The sequence below is a fragment of the Pan paniscus genome, chromosome 5, assembly GCF_029289425.2.
Source record: "Pan paniscus chromosome 5, NHGRI_mPanPan1-v2.0_pri, whole genome shotgun sequence".
NCBI classification, from domain to species: Eukaryota; Metazoa; Chordata; class Mammalia; order Primates; family Hominidae; genus Pan; species Pan paniscus.
The window spans coordinates 35734879-35749421 of NC_073254.2; the positions used below are offsets into that span (position 1 = coordinate 35734879).

The following is a 14543-nucleotide window of genomic DNA, read 5'->3' on the forward strand; positions in this document are numbered from 1 at the left end:
ATTCCTTCCCTATTTTGAAGAAAAATGCTTTTCATCCTAGGATTTTGTACCCACCAAAGTATTCATCAGATTTCAGGATACTCCTTTCTCAGGAAGCCTTTCCAGAATTTTGGGCATCATGAAAACAAGAGAGTAAGCTAAGAAAGAAGATACGAAGATGTGGGATAAAGGAAACAGCAGACTCAGCACAGATGAGAGGTGAGCGAAATCTCCAAGATGGTGGTAAATGGGACAGCCATGTATCAGAGCTGGAGAATAGACAGATTGAACCAGAATGTGCCAGAAAGGTCCAGAGGAAACTTCTTCAAGAGGATGAAAGGATAGAATGCTTATTGTGAATGCACTTCTTGCGAGGTGATTTAGATAAGTGGAAGAGAACTTGGATTGAATTGGTCATAAAGACATAGATAACCAACTGAGCTGCTGCTGCTTTTTTTTTTTTTTTTTTTGGAGACAGGGCCTCTCTGTCTTCCAGGCTGGAGTGCAGTGGCACGACCATGGTCATGGCTCACTGCAACCTTGAACTCCCAGGCTCAAGCAATCCTCCCACCTCCCACCTTAGCCTCCTGAGTAGCTGGGTGTGACGGTAGGTGCACCACCACACCTGGCTTTTTTTTTTTTTTTTTTTTGTAGAGACAGGGTCTTACTATCTTGTCCAGGCTGGTCTCAAACTCCTGGCCTCAAGCCATCCTCCCACCTTGGCCTACCAAAGTGCTGGGACTACAGGCATAAGTCACTGCACTTGTCCATCAAGCATATTTTTTAAATTACTAACTCCAGAGAAAACAAAATATACAGACAAGAAAATATAATTAGATATTACTTGGGTAAAATCTGAATAGCATGTGTATGATCATGGGAAGTGGAGGTAAGAAATACATACATAAATAGAGTGGGCAGGGGAGGGAATGCAAGCTCATCTTCCCTAGAGGGAAGTCAGGAGATAGTATCTAGTAGTAAGAAATTACCAATAGCAAAAATGACATGTTACTTGGCAATATGGAGGTAAATACCAAAAGAATAAACTAAAAAGAGTTGAAGGTAGTTACTTCTAAGGAAGCAGAAATGGGAAAGGGAAGCTGGGAAGCTATGTGGAGCTGGTTGGTTCTTAGATCATATACATGGATAACTGATTTTGAAAAAACTGAAAAAATAAGCAGATGCTTTAGGGGGTTTAAGATTAACAGAGTTGCTAAAAACAAACAACATACACAAAAATAGACAAACTCTCCAAGATAGAATCTTATTTAGGTGTACATGAAAATAAAGAGCTAAAAAGATGCTAGAGCTGAAAAAGAAAAAGAAGCAAAAAGAACATGTAGCTTCCTCTACGATAAATAGAATGAGAAAGAACTTCTAAATTGCCGAGGAATTTAAAACATAAAAATAAAGATGTTTATGGTCTTGGTTGTTAGTGATAGAAGAAGCCAATATATCCAGACACTGGGTAAAGAGATGGGGTTTAATTTACTAATAAAATACACAGAGCAGATACTCAAATCTTTGAATGAATGAATGCTTATTAAAATATAGTTACTACAGTTTGAAAATATAAAGCACTATCTGTGTCAAAAGAATGTTTGGACTTTGACATTGATTAAACTTACTTTAAGCATAACTCTTTTAAAATTGTCACAATCAGGTAGTTCATTGAGCTCTTCTAAGATACTCCTGTCGTTTTACATTCTAAACATGTTGTGTGTTAAACCAACTGGCTTTTTTTAAAAACACCTTAGGATCCTCTTCCAATGAAAAAAACAGAAAGCATACAGTATACGCAATAAGTGGATGGTTAGGACCTCTTGCTTCTTCAGTATGTCTCTCTGAAGAGTTAAGGAAAGCAGAGAAATGTGGAGATAAGGTTGGCAGGGATGGGAGAGCAGTATCCCGAGGCTGAGTGGAGAGGCCTAGGCTAAGCCCCTGAAAGTATGCTTCTTGTGATGGGTGCAGGGCCTCCCTAAGAATGGAAAGGATGAATGAAGAATAGTAGGACTTTAGCCTGCAGGAAGGTCTATGGTGGTGGACCTGAAGCATCACTTTCTGCCTGTTTGCTCATTACTTAAAATGGTCAGGCCTGTCATTTGATACAGAAACCTACACTGTCTGGGCATCCTTTTCCCACTTGTGTGAACATGGGTTGATTTCTGAAAGAGTGATTATGTAACACAAATTATATATAACTAGAGTTGCTTTAGGTGTTAGAATGGGTGCAAGGGGAAGCTCAGCTACTTTATTTTTCTCTTGCTTTGTTCTTCTGTAATTTCCTAGCCTCTTGGTCCCCCTTTCCCCCCAACCCCCCTCCTCCCCCTACACACATACATACCTGTACCCCTCCTGCCGAAGGCTTGACAGTGTTGCTTGGCAAAGAGCCAACTTCAGAAATTTTCATCCACTGGCTGTCTCTGTGTAGTATCCCTTGCTCTACAACATAAAAAAGAAAATCAACTGATTTCTGAAGTGACATAAAGATGAGAGAATGGAGAAGACTGAGCTGTATATTAAATTGCTTTCTGGTTATCAAATAAAGACTCCTTTGTCGTAAAGGCCAAAGATAAAAAAGAAAATGTGTATGTTTAATATATGGAACAAAAATAAGTCTATTTTTGACATAGTACTTGAGGAGAAGATGGGTCAAAAAGCCCAGCCACCCCTGAAATGAATTTTAGACTCTTATTATTGGTATGATGGGGCAGAGAGAGATATCAGTGATGGTTGCATTGCTGATAGAAATGATTTTTTACAGTAGGTGCTAAATTAGATGTAGAAAGGAGAGTTATCAAACCTACATTGTCATGTCTGACCTTCCAGGTCCCAGTCGAGGAATCATCATAAAAACGAGTTGTGGGCTTATCTAGAGATGCAGCAATAACTGGCACAGAACAATTTTCGAGCTTCTCTTCAAATGGGGTGACACCAGGGGTTATTCGGGGTAGGGAGGGAGATGCATTGGCTTTGATCAGTTTTTAGAACTGTATAGCAGCTTATCTGTGGGTCAGAGAAATTTCGTTTTCTCCATTCTTTTTTCATCACTTTTTCCCTTGGGTGAGATGTGGATTAGCGTCTGGAAGCTGGTATGAGGCTCTGAGCATTAATAGAGTTTGCGCAGATCCAGACTCTGTTTTTGCAATACTGGGCTCAAGCTCAGCCTCACTGAATGTTAGATTCAGTAAAGGCACGTTACCATCTCTCCATAAATAAAAGGAAGAGAAATACTTAATGACAATGTAGAAATACATAGAACTCCAGGATACTAATTAGCAAAACTCACACTGCATTTATTTTATCCAGTTGCACAGTGTTACTCTCTCATAGTTATGTCTCTAACATAACTTCCTTTTTTAACTTTTTGTTTAATTATATTGCCTGTCTTTAAGAAAATAATTTATAGGTATCAGGCATTATTATTAAGCAAATGGTAAAAAATAAATAAATAAATAAAACCACTTGCTGTCACCCTTCCTTTTAAAACAAAAATAAAAACAGTGTAGTACATAGATAGCAGCGAGTTTGTTGCCCCACACTATCTGCTAGGTTTTGAGGATGGGACAGACTTTGAGAGTTTTAGCACTGTAACTGCTAATTTTTCTAAAATAGCAGTGTGAGAATAGTTATCTTGTCATATGTTAAAGGAACATTTTAAATTTTAGAAATAACTGAAACTTCTTCATGCATTGGTAATATTTATATCAAGAATGTATCTAGAAATACTAAAATTATTGGAAAGTAAAATTCAACAAGACTTGGATTAAGCCCTATTTGCTTTGCTTTATCAAGCAGTTTAGATTCAGGGTATTCAAAGGGGCAGGGAGGACATTGATGGGGACACAGTATTTATTCTTGTAGTCTCAGGTATTTGGGTATAAAACCTAGTGTCTTCAGCCAGGTGTGGTGGTTCACACCTGTAGTGCTAGCACTTTGGGAGGCTGAGGCGGTTGGATCACCTGAGGTCAGGAGTTCAAGACCAGCCTGACCAACAGGGTGAAACCCCGTCTCTACTAAAAATACAAAAATAAGCTGGGTGTGGTGGCTGTAGCCCCAGCTACTTGGGAGGCTGACAGGAGAATTGCTTGAACCTGGGAGGCAGAGGTTGCAGTGAGCTGAGAGTGTGCCACTGCACTTCAGCCTGGTCGACAGAGCAAGACTCCATCTCAAAAAAAAAAAAAGAAACAAATACAAAAAAAAAAAAAACCTAGTGCCTAATATATGTATATATGGACAGCAAATCAGTTGTCTGACTACATTCTGGACTGCAATTAATTGTTTATTTACTTTTCTTAAGGTAAGGGTTAACTGTGCTATATAGCTGTTGATTTTTTCCTTTCCTAATATTTTTCTCTCAACAAAAGATACTAAATGCTGTCATTCCCCCGTTCTCTATGGAACTTGTCATTGGAGAAAGGAGCAATCTTTATGAGAGTGCAAACATACTAAAAAGAAATTCATGCCTCGAATATAAATTGACTCAAAGCAAAATCCCTGGGAAACATGTTTCAAATTCTGGAATTTTTACAATGATTGTCTTGAAGTACTATTTATAGTTACAAAAGTAATAATTCCATCCAGCACAAAAATTTGCATTTGACTTAGTAATCTGGTAAGCACTGTTAATACCAAATGTCAATATTCAGAATTTTTGGAATTAATTCAACAAACATTTATGCACTTACTGTGTGCCTGGTTGCTTGGTTAAGTAATTATTTCTTCCCACTAGTTTGAAAGCTCTATTGAGTTCAGTGGCCTCATCCAGCTTTCTTTCTGTCTCACTAGTATGGTGCCTGCACAATGGGCACACAGTAAATGTGTTGAATGAATATGTCATTCAATTAATCACCTAAGTTTTAGAGCTCGGCGAATGGATTTTAGATATAAAGGATGAGAATGGAAACAGAAATTGGTTGGAAGGCTCTGATGAAGAATAGAAACAGCAATTGAATATCTACTTGCAGAGGAATGACCAAGTAGTGCTGAGGTGGCCTAAGTCCCCAGGTGCTCAGGGATCAAGTGATTTAACTATATAAGGTGAGAGTGGGAGATTGTAGGGGGAATGAAGGACAAAGCAATGTGGAAGTTCAGGTTACTGACAAGAAATAGATTGAAGTGTTGTGTCATGAATTTAGAGCCTGGAGGGAAAAGGTGACCTGAATGGTTAGTTTGAAGAACTAGAAGTTTCAATGAAGGTAAAACTGAAATGTTATGAGGTTAGACGGGTACACAGCTTTTTTTTTTTTTTTTTTTTTTTTTGGCCATCACCCATGTGCAAGGCATTTGAATAAAGTGTTACTGAAGGAAGGGATGCTATCCAGATGACCAAGACATGGTTTCTTTCTTCAAGGTGGAGTTGACTCACCATGAAAGTGGTAAAGAGATCTCTGGAAGCACATAGTTGAGTGGGTTCTTTCTGTTTGGGAGGATCCTGCATGGAAGAGGTGATCTTTGAATAGGGCTCTTTGGAAGGAATTTAATACATGGAGATGGTGGCGGAGGCATTCCAGGCAGAGAGAGTAGCATTAGCAAGATGTAGAGTCAGAAAAATGCAGGCTCTCTAAGGAACAAGACACTGCCTTTGATGTTAGCTGGAAAAGTGGGACAAGCTTTAATGCAGTACTCGAAATTTGATTCCCTGAGCAGTAGGGAGTCCTAAATAGAAGAGTGCCATTAGTTGACCATGCATTATAAAGCTTACTCTGGCCTCAGTAAAGGGGGATTAAGCAAAGGTTCTAAACTGTGGCTTCACATTCTCATCACCTGGAGAAATTTTTAAAACCCCAACTCCTGGGCTGCACCCTGTATCAATTAGAATATCTGGCACTGGAACCCACACCTCAGTATTATTTAAATCCCCAGGTGATTCCAATTTGCAGCCAGGATCGCAAACCAACGGTTTAGAGCAAGGGTTAGTAAACTCTAAAAAGGGGCCACATAGTAAATATTTTCAGCTTTATAGGCCATACATTCTACTGCAACCATTCAACTTTGCCATCATAGCAGAAAAGCAACCGTGGACAATGTTAATAAAGGAATGAGCACGGCTGTGTTCCAATAAAACTTTATATATATAAATTTGAATTTTATATAATTTTTACATGTCACAAATATTCTTGTGCTTTTTTTTTTTCCCCCAGCCATTTTTAAATGTACAAACAAATCACAGACTACACAAAAGGCAGCCAGCAGTATTTGGCCCACAGGTCATATTTTGCCAACCATTGATTTCGAGGGTGAAGATTGGACACAGGTAGTCCAGGAAAGAAAACAATAATAATCCAGATAAGAGGTAAAGTTAACTATTGTGGTCAGTTAGAAGGGCAGAGTGAAGGTTAGTGATATTGAGTTGATATTTATAGCAACTCGTGTTCTTATGGGCTACTTTTGAGCACCCAGAAGTTGTCATACAAAGGACGTTTGAATGAACCATTGTGCGGTATGTGGTGTACTTAGTGCCCTTTGACTTTGTCTTTTTATTTTGCAGGGATTTGACCTATGTTGTAAGGCTGTTTCTGGCCTAACTGCTAGTAAAGGCTAATCATTTTGGCAACACTTATTACTGCAAATTAGTTAAGTCTCTTGCCTTCCTTATGTGGTAGCCTTGCCTTTGTTACCAAATAATGACCTTTCCTTGCAAAGAAATGTTCTCTTTAGAAAATAAAGTGAGCTTGATAGGAGAAGGTATGGCAACCTACATTTTATCACACATCACTGAATTAACACAGAATTTTCTATTTGCATTTTCTTCAGCATTTGTTGCCTAGTTAAAGACCTGCCAGGATAAATGGTGCCTGCTCCTCTACCACCCCCACTCCCTGTCCCCTGTGAAAATGAGAGGCTGATGGTTGCAACTTCCTTCCTCTAAGGTTATTTTAGAAACCGTAAGGCTGAAAAAAAAAAAAAGTATTTCCCACTGATATCTACTGTGATTTAAAATCAGCTGTACATTTCCACATTTGCTTGGTTATTTTATTTGAATATCATTACGGTTGGGTGAACAAATTCACTTACCTATTTTCTAACTTCCACTCTTAGAGAAGTCTGCTGTTTTGGTGTCCTCTAAGAAATGCTTACTCTTTGCCTCCAGCACTTGGATATGTGAGAAACTGAAGACCCTGATAACTTTCCTTGAATCTGCTGTAAATGGATGGAGAGAAAGAAATTCAAGACAACAGTCAAAAGCATTTATGGTCATCTTAGTTATTTTGCAGACCTAACTAGAGAGTAAGGGGTGAAAAAATATATGGAATAGAGCCACAGCCTTCTTTTTCTTTGTTTTCCCTGCCACCCTCACAATAATTTCTCACAAAAGAATAAGGAAGTATTATATGTGCCTTATGAAGGAAAAGCATTTGAGATTTTGAAGAGTTTGCCTGTTTCCCCGTGTATTTTGGGGTATTTTTTTTTTTATCACTAACTGTATTTCACATCATTGATGTTATAATTGTTTTCTAAAACTTGAGGTTCATGGTTTAAATTCCAGGGACTTTTTTTCCCTTCTTCTCATTGATCTTAAATGAGTATTATCATCTTAGGGACACTATCAAAATATGTATAATATAAAGTGAGATTGTGATTCAGCGCTGATATTGTCAAGTACTTTTAATTAAGCTTCTGATGCTTTACACATTGATAACACAGTAAAGAGTCCAGTGTATTAAGTTAGCTCTCCATTTATTTTTCAGAAGCACTTACCAGGTAGGGGACTAAATATACAGCAGCAGGTTGTGCTGCAGCCACAGCCTTACTGTGCCCCAGAGGAATTCTTGCATAGAGAGTCCATTCTTTTATGGAAAGGAAGAGGTCAAGAAATAAGGCAAAGCTGCAGGCATAATACAGAGATTAAAATGACTGATAGAATTGAGAACACAGAATGGCAGTAGCTGAAAGACAGTAGGGAACCGATCCAGAATCATAGAGGCTAATAGTTGGAAGAGACCTTTGGGATCGTCTTGACTAGTGTTTCTCATCTTTGGCCACACATTGGAAATACCCGAGAGCTTTTAAATAATACACTTTTGTCCAGGCCCCAGAAGACCAATTAAGTCAGAGTCACTGGGGATTAGGATTGAAGCTTTGGTATATTTTAAAGATTCGATAATAGTTCTAACCTGCAACAAGGATTGAGAAGCAGTGGCCAAATCTAGCGTCTTCATTTTATATAGGAGGTACAAAGCAGATACCTGGCCCAAGACCAAACAGCTATTGTTTGCTAGGATTTTAACCTCAATCTTCTTATCTTCTTGCCTCCCTCACTCTACATTCTCCCTGTGTGATCCCATCCCTGTCCTGCTTTAAATTACACCAATATGCTCATGACTCCTAAGTCCTTTACATGTAAATTCCTTCTTAATTTCTCTCCAAATGTCTCACATCTTCCTCAAATTCCCTATATTCAGAACTGAATTATCCTTTTTTCCCCCAGTCTCCAAAACCAGTCTCAGTCTAGATTCTTCTGTCAGTGAAGGGTACTTCTCCTGTTTGGTTATCTGTGCCAGCAGCCTGGGAGTCCTCTTCAGCTCTTCCCTCTCTGTACTCCTATCTAATCAGTTACCAAGAGCTGTCTATCCTACCTCCCAGCTGTTAATCAGATCTGTCCCACCTTCTCCCCTTGCCCCTAGCTTAATTTAAGGTGTTATTTTTTTTCTGAGTGATTTTGCAACAGCTTCTCATACTGTCTTTGGCTTCTTGCCTTTGTCCCACTTGGGCTTTATCTTTAACACCATTAGGAAGCCCTTTCTGAAGCACAAATTTGATCATTCGTCACTGTATTTTTTGCATTATGTGTTCTAATCATTTAGCCTTTCTTCAGCCCAACTAGGACTCCCCTTTCTCTCTGTCTCCATGTACCTATATTCAGTCTACTTCCTTATAGTCTATAAAAGCATAATCTATCTATGGAGTCAGTTCTTTTACCGTGCTTTTATCAAACACTGAACTCTCCCATCAGAAATAACATTCTCCTTCTTCAACCAAATGCTGTCACATTGCTGACTGAATTTAATGGGCCTAGCGTTGCCTACACCCTCATTTTGGAACCCACCCCCGCAGGAAGTTCCCAAGGTAAACATCAGACCTGCCTTAGCGTCAGTCCACATCCTTGGTAGTTAACACCTTCACTTACTCAGTGTTTACTGGCTTCTTCATTTCCTATCCCTGACTTCAGTGTCCCTTATTGCATCTTAGCCCTTGTTCTCTGCGTGACTCTCCCAGTTCCTGACTAGTTCTTCACCAACGACCCCTTGACTCTCAGTCATTTGTTGTTTTCATCTTGCACCTCTTGGCTCTTTCGGCCCTTTTGCCTTAGGATGTAGTTTTCTAACTTCTACTGAGTGTCTGTTTCTGTCGTGTAAACCAGTCCTGGAGCCCTAGCATGTATTACCTGGAGTTGCACTCCAGTCTCTTTTGGAATTTTTTTTGGGCATAACTCTTGGTCCCCATTAGACCACCATTGCATTTTTGCCTCAGGCACTCCTGCGTGACTCTATTCTGAACCTGATTGTCCAGTTCGTGAGTTGCCTTGGCTCCTTATCTTTTCCTCCTACCTTTCTGCTTCCTGCCAGTTGACAGGCTAACTACTTAGGCTCTCTACCAGAAAGGGAGCAGGAAAAATGCAGCATGCTGAAATGCAAACCCGCTCTTTTGGCTTCTTACCACGAAGTATGATGAAGGCTTGCAGAACATTTAAATTGTATTGTAGTATACCTTAAACATATCAAACCCTCTGAAAACTTGTAGGCTTTATCATTTTTAAGAATCCATATGTAGAAATGAAGTCCATAGTCTTATTATAGCTTTTCCTTATAACACCATTTTATTTGGGAAAACTTTAATCAACAACTGAGAGAATGGGTACAGAAAGGATTGAATTGGCTTGGGGAACCAAAAGAAATTAAGTTCGTGGATGCTGCTAAAATTTGATTGGTTGTATAACCTCACATTCAGAATACAAGCTGTTATTACATGCGGGGCCTCTTTCAGAACTGAGCTCTGTTGCATATCTTTGATAAAAATTGGAATGATTACATTGTCTGGAAACCTGAACTGTTAAAAATACTCTCTTGGGGTCTTTAGTTTCGTTTGGTTTTGTCTGAAAAGGAGTTTAAACTTGAGCATAAGAAAAAAAAAAAGGTCATCAGTGTTTTCTGTCCTTGGAGAGTGGAATATAAAAGCAATTTATGAAGTGCCTGTAAGATGAAGATTACAGAGGTTCAGCTTCTCGGGAATCTAGAAGTTTTACCAAACATGCATACTGCCTCATTTTTTAAACCTACGGCAGCCCGCATAGAATGCAGGACGCAGCATGTAATTACTTTTAAATATCCTCTCATCTCTGTGGCCTGTACTTTGGGATTAATGATGAAGGTAACTTGAAGGTACCTTGCACAATTTGGGGAAAAATATCTGCCATACTCACTGTACTCTGGCCACCCTTGTTACAAGTCCATCACACAACTTGTTTAACATGTTTACTTTTTAAATGCTTGGAGAGCTAACAGGTGGTTGCATGACTGAGATGTTTGTTTTAACAGGCTAAAAACTGGGAGGTAATTTAGACATACGCTATGATGCAATAGGAAAATACCTAATTATTCCATTTTTGGCTCAGCTTTTCGTTTCAGTTAAAACTGCTGATAGCAAGGCTTGACAGGTTTTGTAGAGTAGTTCTCTTAACATTGCCTACATAGGAGAAACTGGCTCGCTAGTAATAATGGCCGTGTTTTAGTTACTTGTATAAAAACTTACTTGGCTTTAGTGCTAGAACTTAGTAAAGGATTTCTTCTCAGAGCTTCTGTCATCAGCAGTTACAGTGTGAATACAGACGGCTCTGAAAGCCCCATATCTATTTCAGCATGCTCTAGAAAGCCACTTGAAATATTTTTTGCCTGTACATAGAAGCACTGAGGAAATATCCTGAAAACAAGACAGCTAATTGTTATTATGCTTGGTACGTTCATCCCAATGTTTCAGTATATAGGTTATGATTGGCTCTTGGAACTGTCCATTGAGCAAATAGAAGTAGCCAGGAATTTTGCAGGATAGTTAGTTGTTCATGTGGTTTGGAGTTAAGGGACTACTGCCGGAAGTAGACATCGTCAGGGATAGAGTTTCTAGATCGGGGTGGTTACCTTTCTCTATAAAGGGCCAGATAGTAAATACTTTAGGATTTGTGGCTGTATTTCAATAAAACTTTATTTAAAAAAAAAAAACAGGCAGTGGGTCAGATTGGCTATGGGGCCATAGTTTGCCAACCCCTGCTCTGGATTCCAGAAGATACTCCACTGGATTGTGTGACTGATCTCAGAGGGAAGAATAGCAGTGGTTTTCAGTTAACTGGGCAGATACCTATAACCTTCAATACGCCAAGACTTCACAGTATTTGTATATAATAAATTTGTTGTCAGAAAAGGCATTGTTTCTTTACTGGTTCTTTGGGGCTAATATGAATAGTGTTACTTAGTTATACTCCATTTCTTTCCCAAAATCGAGATAATTAGGATAAAAAGCACATATAAGTGTTAGCTATCAAAGTAAAATCAAAACCTACATTAAGTCACACAAAACAACTTCTGAATATTCCTTTTCCACCTGCTAATGCAAGCTGGTCGCTCAGCCATTTCTGATAAGCCTCAGTTCTTGGGGCATCTCCTAAGTTTAATACTGATATGCTACCTATTTTATTTTATCTAGCATAATTTCCTTTCTAAAAATATTTTCCCCAGTGTTTTATATCAAGACTCCTAACAAAGGAAGTGTTAGTATCCGTCATTTTTCTTCTGATTGAAGTATAAGCCAAGAACTGTTTCACCGAATAAGTGGGTGTATGGGAAGAAAAGAAAAAATTATAAGCTAATGAAATTTTGATGGGCAAATGACCTGTTCAAAGCAGATTCCAAGAGCTAACATTTCATTAGCCACAGGAACTGTTTCCAATCATCTTACTGATATATCTTTGCTCTCCAGGGGAAGGGAGTGTTAAATTACTTTAGAATTTGATGGTCAGAAGCACTGCTCAGAGGTGGAGAGAGGAGGCAGGAATTTTGGCTGATCTGTAGGAGAGAGGATTTTTCAGTGGGTGTCAGAAGGTAGCAACAAGGCCAAGTGATTTGAAGGACTGCCACTGGAATTGTGACTTCAAAGACAGCTCTGAAATAGGGAAACTGATCTACAAGGAAACTATGAGTGTGTGCAAATGATTTTATTTACAAGGTCCTTATTAATATCAGGTCCAACTGCTTACCTAAGGAGATGCAGAAGATTATGTAGAGCTAGGCGGGGGTCTGCGGCATTGGGGAGGTATGATAGCTGTGTCCTTGAGGACACTGGAGGAGGTAGAAGATACTTCCCTAGAGCACGGGATACCAGTCAAGGATTCATCACAAGTGAAGACAGAAGCAGTCTCCTGGCAGTTGGAATAACGTCAGAATAGAAACAGAAGCAAGGCAGGGGCAGTGTTAGGGACAAACAGACCACCTGTGTCACAGAATTTTAAGATGTGGTCGTGGGCTAACCTATGATGGACAAGAAATAAATTATATTATTGCCAGCTGGGAAAATGTTCAGTATCTGTTCTAAAAACATTGATTACCTCTGTAAATTTAGAAACATTCTAACCTTTAAATAGAAGAGAGAAATCCTTAAGAATTACCAACTTAAGCTGAGATCCCTTCTCTCATTCACTCTTGCTGAGGGGACAAATTGATGCAATATTTGTGAGGAGGAGGCAGTTTGACTTTACCTGTTAAGGTAATAAATGTGTGTACTGTCTGATCCTGAAACTGGACTTCCATAATTTATTATTTTTAAATACACTCAGGCTGGCAAAGATGTTTGTGCAAAGAATATGATTATATTAAAAAATTGAAATGAATTACAGAAAAGTTTGCATTTGTAAAGTTTTCAGATGTCAAAAACTTTGAAAAACTCCCTTTAGGGAATTGCTGATCTGTATGTACAACCAAGGAAGTTTTGCGAGGACAAATTGTGTAGTGGAAAAAGTAAATTTCCGAACAATATATAGTCTTCCTTCCATAACTGCAAGTTCTACATCTGCAGATTCAACAAACAGGGCATCAAAAATATTTAGAAAAATAAAAAATAACAGCTAGGCTTGGTGTCTCATGCCTATAATCCCAGCTAGGAGGCTGAGGCAAAAGGATCACTTGGGCCCAGGAGCCCAAGGCTGCAGTGAGCGATGATTGTGCCACTGTACTGCAGCCTGGGCCACAGGGTGAGATCGTGTCCCTAAGTAATAATAACAAGAGTACAATTTAAAATAATACACATAAAAATACAGTGTAACAACTATTTACATAGTATTTATATTGTATTAGATATTCTAAGAAATCTGGAGATGACTTAAAGCATACGGGAGTTTGTGTATAGGTTATATGCGAATTCTGCACTATTTGACATAAGGAACTTGAGCATCAGCGGATTTTGGTATCTACGGGGAGTACTAAGGGACAGCTGTACATAGAATGACCTCTTTTCTTTGAAAGTAGTAATCAATGTGTGTGTTTGTGGGTGTGCATAGAAGATTTGGACCTATACACAAATTGCTTATGGTGGTTATGGGGCAGGGATCACAGTGGATGAGGAGAAAGCCACTTTTTTTTTTTTTTTTTGAGATGGAGTCTCGCTTTTTCGCCCAGGCTGGAGCTGGAGTGCAGTGGCACTATCTCGGCTCACTGCAAGCTCCGCCTCCCGGGTTCATGCCATTCTCCTGCCTCAGCCTCCCGAGTAGCTGGGACTACAGGCACCCGCCACCGTGCCCGGCTAATTTTTTGTGTTTTTAGTAGAGACAGGGTTTTACCGCGTTAGCCAGGATGGTCTCGATCTCCTGACCTTGTGATCCGCCCACCTTGGCCTCCCAAGTGCTGGGATTACAGGCGTGAGCCACCGCGCCCGGCCAAAAAAGCCACTTTTATATTAACTAGTTGGCTGTAATAAGAGAACCTCATACTTGCTTGTCACAGATACACTAAGGAGCAGGGGATGGAGAGGGGACTCATGTAATGCCTGGGTACAGCTCAAGAACACGTCATTAGAAATGAAAAGAGCCTTCTCTTTCTTTTTTCTTTCTTTCTTTTGTTTTGTTTTGTTTATTGAAATGGAGTCTCCCTCTGTTGCCCAGGCTGGAGTGCAGTGGTACAATCTTGGCTCACTGCAACCTCTGCCTCCCAGGTTCAAGTAATTCTCCTGCCTCAGCTTCCTGAGTAGCTCAGATTACAGGTGTCCACCACCACACCCAGCTAATTTTTTTTTGTATTTTTAGTAGAGACTGGGTTTCTCCATTTTGGCCAAGCTGGTCTCGAACTCCTGGCCTCAAGTGATATACCTGCCTCGGCCTCCCAAAATGCTGGGATTACAAGCATAAGCCACCATGCTCGGCCAAAAGAGCCTTCTCTTCATAACTAATCTATGAGGCTTATGTGTCATCATTACAGATATTAAGAGTTATATGCCTGTATAACTCATACATTCATTTATTCATTAACTTAGCCAGTATTTATTGAGTGCCTACTGTGTGTAAAACACCATGCAAGGTACCTAGG

At 39.4% G+C, this 14543-nt stretch overlaps 1 protein-coding gene across 3 annotated transcripts in view; it reads left to right on the plus strand.

The window, feature by feature from the left end:
• The window catches only part of CDKAL1 (CDK5 regulatory subunit associated protein 1 like 1), a 704387-nt gene that overhangs the window by 565789 nt on the left and 124055 nt on the right, over nt 1-14543 (plus strand). The gene's annotated exons all lie outside the window — the stretch shown is intronic.